The sequence below is a fragment of the Sinohyriopsis cumingii genome, chromosome 2 (genome assembly GCF_028554795.1).
Source record: "Sinohyriopsis cumingii isolate HCF-2022 chromosome 2, ASM2855479v2, whole genome shotgun sequence".
Classification (NCBI taxonomy): Eukaryota; Metazoa; Mollusca; class Bivalvia; order Unionida; family Unionidae; genus Sinohyriopsis; species Sinohyriopsis cumingii.
The window spans coordinates 79,239,005-79,245,618 of record NC_142962.1 but is presented as its reverse complement, the minus strand read 5'-3'; positions in this window follow the sequence as shown (position 1 = coordinate 79,245,618).

Below are 6,614 nucleotides of genomic sequence, written 5' to 3'. Positions count from 1 at the left end.
GTAACGGTTTTGAACCAGTATGTAGTCGATCTGGTTGTGATGGGTTCCATTTTGTGCGTGCCATGTCCAGCATCGTGAAGCTTTATGTTGTCCCAGGGTGTTGGCTAGTACCAAGTTGTTGTAGCTTGCGAACTCGAGCAGCCGTCTCCCTCTTTCGTTGGTAAGCTCATTGCAAGAAGGTCAACAATGTTCGTCCCAGTCTTTTAAAGCATCTTTGCCAACGTTGGCATTCCAGTCTCCTTGGATGACGAGGATGTCTTTTTTACTGACCATGTTTCGAATACCCTGTAGTTTGTTGTAAAACTCATCTATTTCTTCATCATCATGATCGGTAGTTGGAGCATAGACTTGGATAATTGTGATGTTAAAGGGAGATGCTTTCAGACGAACTGGCCATATCAGTTGACAAACGATATAATTTGCGATTATTTGTTGAAAATCCGTACTTGTATCTACCCGTCGAGGAACGATACTATTGTCTTATATCCATTGATGAAGTTTGCATACACGAATAGAGTAGGATTTTCAGTTGTAATATCATAGAGGTTATGAGAGTGCAAGTATGTGTATGAGCAAGAATGCCAGATGTTAAATTATAACCAGTTTGCATTTACAAAGAACATCTCATTTACGTACTCGTGTCATGCAATATATATATAGTATTGTATGCTTCGTATTGATCATATTTACTACTGTTTGGGGTATTGACTATTTAAGGCTGTCTAAGTGGGTTTTTTTCAATAGTTTGAAGATAAATCGTTTCTGGGGTTGCTTCTTGTCAGTATGAGTGATGACGACTTTGCTTGACCTTGTTTTATCCATGTCATTACTTATCGTCCTAACTGCTGGATACAATGTCCGATCCCCCCACTTCAGCGAAGAGTTGTGATATTACTTTTCTCCTCATGTGTCTGAATGGTTTTCTATTATGATATCATCTGCATGCTCACTGAAATATAAAACACATTCTTGTACAATGAATCATCGTGAGTTTACTCGCAGTTAAATCTGTAATTTTAGAACTATTTTCCTTCTTCATGTCCTCGTGCAAATTACAGTAATTTGAGCCAAAGTCAGTTTTATAATATAAATCAGCAGGAGTGTACACGCAGGTTAAGCATTTGCTGCGTTTCTATGACCTTTTGTTTCTTCGTTAGTTTATTTCTTAATGAATATCAGGTAAAATAACAAAAACTTTCTCCACTTATCAAATACATAGAAAATATGCTACTAACTCAGAGTTTAAGTATAGAAAGTGTGGAAATTATTTTATTTACTAATGCTTTGCTTGTTTTATGTTACATTCAATGACCAACGATTCATCTGGGACATGCTCTCTTCCTTGTTCTTATGCACATTTTATCCGTAAGAGGATGAATGGCTTCCATTTTGCTTTGTTAAGCCCATTCAAGTCTGGAGAAGTTATATAATAATGGAGCTATAAGCTAGTCAAAAATGACGCTAGGGAAATAAACAACTAAATTGTTCTAACAGCATTCTTCTCTGCAGAGAGTTATATTAGCTTTGATTACCTTGAATATTTGAACTTATGCTTTGGTTTCAATATTAAATTTATTGTTCCAATCGTAATTTGCTGCGTTTCATTCTCTTGTCATTTTTATGTCTTTCCAGAGGCCAAGGTTTGGCCTTCGATAGCAAAGCGGTAAGAGCCGAAGCAATCAGGATTTTCCAGCCTATCTACGATCTTAGCTCCAAAACAAGGCCATGTTTTGCATTCATTAACGGTACTATTGATTACGTGGCGTCAGTGTCACATCAACTGTTAGCTAAGTTTAGGCCCTAGTGGTTATAACAGGTCCTTTATGTCGTTAGGTTCCTAAGACAGTACCAACAATTAGTATTAAATCAAGAATACGTTGAAGGAATTCTCTTGAGGCATTGTTGGTCATGAAATTATAGGTTTATAAGTTTCGACAGAATACATAATCGATCGTCAGTTGAGTGCTGCTGTTGGTTTCTTTCTTCTCCTGAATCTTTATTTGAAAACATCAATTGCATTATATACGGATCCGTGTTCGTGACAGATAAACTGGACAAAAGAGTAAAAATACAGCGTAAAACAATGACACTCAAGAAACCTCTGTTTTGAGAACATATCTTTTTAAAACTTTGCTAGCGAATACTGTGTTGAATATGCTGTTTTTTGATAATAAAAAACAATAATAGCAAAATACGTAAACAAATAGGTCTACCTAAAACGAATGATTATGTCTGTTTTTCTGTCAGTAATGTGATGAAGTAAAGTGAAAGTATATAAGAGGTAATACAGCCTTATGTTTTTTTTTTTTACCACAACGAATCAAGTAACATTTTTCTCAACTGTGTGATCAGAAAAAAAGTTTGACCTCAGAACAATAACTAAATGCTCTTTTGGAATGTCCGGTATAATAAAAAGACTCTTGTTCTGTATATGAATGTTTGAGTGTAAAATAATGAGCGATTGATGTATTTAATTTAGAGCGTTACGGGTATACGCATCAAAAGAGAAATGAGCAAGAAATCCATCCATCTTAAAACCAATCCTTACATCAAACCATTGAACCGCTTTCACTTAAACAATTACAAGCACGCATTTTTCAAATTAAAATTATACAAAATGTTCCAGTCAAACGTGGGAAGTTCGCTTCTTTAACGAAATTATACTTCAATGACAGTACATACATTATTCAGGGTCAGAATTGTAACATATCTTAAGCATAAAGCAGTGAATTCGTCCTGACCGTAGGAGGGAAGTTACAAAGGAATATACGTCGAAGAATATGAAATGCCATATTCGCACCAAACACGTTGATAAAATAGAAATCAACAGAAGGTCCATGACGTAAATGCTATTGGAAAACTGTTGAAAGTTCCCATCAGAACAGTTACCTTACCTTTTTGACATTGAAAATGATCTAATTAGAAATCAGGTTTAGTTGTCGACCATTTTTATTATATGCATAAGCTGGGATTTAGTGGTACATATATGCTACTGCCATTATGTATACTATGTAATTGTAAGGGGATCCAATATTGAACTCCATATGCCACCGTTGCCGATGGAGTATTGCATCGCCTGTCTGTTTCCAATGTAAAATTTTGATCTTTTGGCAGCCCCTGCTACACGATATATAGATAGAGAGAGAGAAAGAGAGAGAGAGAGAGAGAGAGATGCATTTACGGTGCAAACAGCTGATCATCACATGAAACAAGGAATTATGGGCTGCGAATGTTACGCTAATCGTATCGTGTCCAGTACCAAACTATGAATGGATAATCGAATACGTCAGGTTGATTCTCTTTTTTCACTTATCAAAACATTCAGTGGATAAACCATATGGCTATTAAAATTTCAACCCTGGATAGGACTATAAAGCAGCAAAAACGCAATGCTCTTCTGACGGTAATTGACTTTAACGTTTGATTTTTTAGTAAATTTTACAAAACACATCCAATTTTTTCAGTTATACTGGAAATGTGGAAATAATTTGCTGAAATAAAATCCGGAAGTGTCAACTATACATGGTTGGAAAAGGCTACACAAATGGACAATTTTAAAACAAAGCGACTTAAAGTTTATGCCATTAAAGGGACAAAAATCACAGTAAATACCTATAATGGTTTGAAGACGAGGTAAATTATCTCTTAAGCAGGTAATGCACACACATTACAATGCAATATTGGACAGATGAAGGCAAATATAGTTAATATATCGAACCAACATTCATTCCTGGATGTCTGGATTATGGTTGGTTATGCATCGGTATGATGCACTGCAGTAGAGAAAACGGATGTTATTTTACACAGCAAATGTTTCTATTTGCGAAACTGGGTCATTGTGTATTGTTAATATCGACTTGTCTGCATTAGATAAAAGAATTACGTGGACCTTTTCGATAATGATCGAACAGTACATGGAGGCTAGGGAGCCAGATAAGATCAAAAAACATAATCGATAATTTTGTTCGTAGTCTACTGGTACAACTTTATTAAATTATTGTGGAAGGGTAATGAACGTATCTAATGCACAATTCGTAGGTTGTTCAATGTTAGCTGTAGTGCAGTTCCTGGGCACGTCACTTTATATTTCTTGCTTGGACACTAACTGATCTTTCATGTCCTGATGCGCCATTGAACAACAGCCAGGTAGTCGATCCCACGAAAAATAAAGACATGACAGAAGTATACTGGGATCATATCACTCTTTCATGTACTACGTATATCCAAAATCAAGTTAATGGTGTACCTGATCAGGGACATTTATTTTGTAAACAACATTAAACGTAACTAATATTTCACGGATTTGATATTAATATCAGTATTAACTGTAAACATGTTTACTTTAATTTGACATAAGACAGTCTTGATTCTGACCTAGTAAACTTCCATAATGGAAATTTCCCATTAAGTTTAGAGAATATTTCCATAAAATGGTATATGCGATCTAAGTCAAAATATCAAATGAAATGAAACCAACATAAAAAATAAGCAAGTGCAGCACACAATAAACTGGAAATTTCGAAAGCATTTCCGGCGTGTTTTGATAAATGTACCAGTTAAGAGAGCTTGTATAAAGAAATAAATTACGGCTTTATCTCTCTTTGTTACTTATCAGGGGCAATTGCTTTTCCTGACCATACGTTTCAGTCACCCACCCACCACACACACACCTTAGAGTATGAAACGCATTAAAATAAAGGGATGGCCATCATAAGCCATATTAATCCCACGATAATCCATATTTATCCCGTCACAAGCCATATTTATCCCATGATAAGTTTATGCTCAATAATAAAACCAACAACACCCATATTACCAAATTTAGCTAAGTTTCATTAGGAAATTACAATTTTATGATTATTCCATCCAAAATGAAAGAGTTACATTAGAAATTAACATCCTAGTGATACAAGCAGTACACATCTACAAACAGTAGTTTCATGAGAGAAATAAATCGCAGATTTATATTTCAGCACTTTTGCTCAGTAAACAAAGAATGCTGCAATCCATTTCCATATTATTGTCTACTTTACGCATGATAACCGAAATTGTATAGGACTGGAATACAACATTATTATCCTTAAATAGTTTCTGAGGTTACTCCAAACATTTGGTACTGAACAAAAATTGAAATCATGGATAGGAAAACAGCTCTCGGATGGACTTTACACAAAACAAAAACGTGTCCTGGTACAAAAGAAAAAATCTACGTAAAATGGACAAATGCATCCTTCAGATTATCAAATATAACATACATAGACAATGAGAATCTAATGAAGTCTTCTGTATTGAAGGTCGCCAGACAACGAACACAAGATGAGGACATACAACTGGTTGTGGTAGGTACGTCTTACAATCAGGAGACCAAATGTTATTTTGGTTGAAATAATGAAGAATATGGCGCAACTGTAAGGGACAATAAGTATTATTTTACAGTATATTTTTTCTCTCTACATTTTGTAGTCACTTGTAGTTTCGAGAAGAAATAGTTAGTCACAACATTGAAGGCGCTGTGTTTTCTTTTTTCTTTTATTTAAACCGTATGTCCTTAAATTAAGCAATATTAAAGAGCGAAAACAAAACGTTTTGTAATATTTAACAAATTATTTATTTCCCTAGAAAACAAAGTGAAAATTATAAACTGAACATACGGCATTGCGAATAAAACCTAAAATAATCCTACAATTTCTAAAACAAGTCCTAATCATAACATTTCTGAATACACATTGGTGGTATTCCAATATAAATCCAACGCTGGAAGTGCTGAGGTACCTGTGATGGCCTGTGTCGTAGTGATGTGCCAACAATCTTTCGCTTAATCACACTACTATAATCCATAAATATATCTTTATTTGGAATTTCACTATAAATCCAAGTCTCTATTTCCAAGAATGTTATTCTGGAGCACTTTGTATTTCCAGAAAGGAATAACTTGAACTAAATAATTTGAATACAGAAATTCCAACCCAAATGAAATAAATGGAACAATAATACAGATAATTCTGCTCGGATCTTACGAATTAATATATTTTAGATAAACAAGATTATATCATCCTCTACCTGACTTTTGATCACCGTTAGCATTTCTAAAACAAACATTATTACCTAATGAAAAATTTCATTCTGGAAGGTCTGTTACTAAAATTATAATATAAAATGTGGTAAATCCTAGAGGGTACCTTACACAATAATAATTATGAATGTGGCATTTCATGGGGAATTTCCTATGTACTGGACTCAGATTGAGATAAGCATGCTGTTTGCAAAGATAAAATCATTGATTCAGGTCAGGTATCAAATGAACTTGATTTTTGACAGAGTGAAGTCCAAAATACAATTATCCATGCGATATATCTAATACAAAATATGTCAAACAGTGTAAATTAAATATACATAATACTTTTTTAATTACTTGATCGGTGAATTAAAATCAACCACCGAAACTTAAAAATTAAATACATTCTCTCGTTCATATTGTATTATGATTGGTGTGATTACTATTACACGATTAGTATTGTAAAGTTTATTCAGTGGAGAGACAATTTGTCGCACATAACATTTTACAGATATAACAAAGACACTTCATTATTGTGTATTTTAAAGTCATGGAGGGA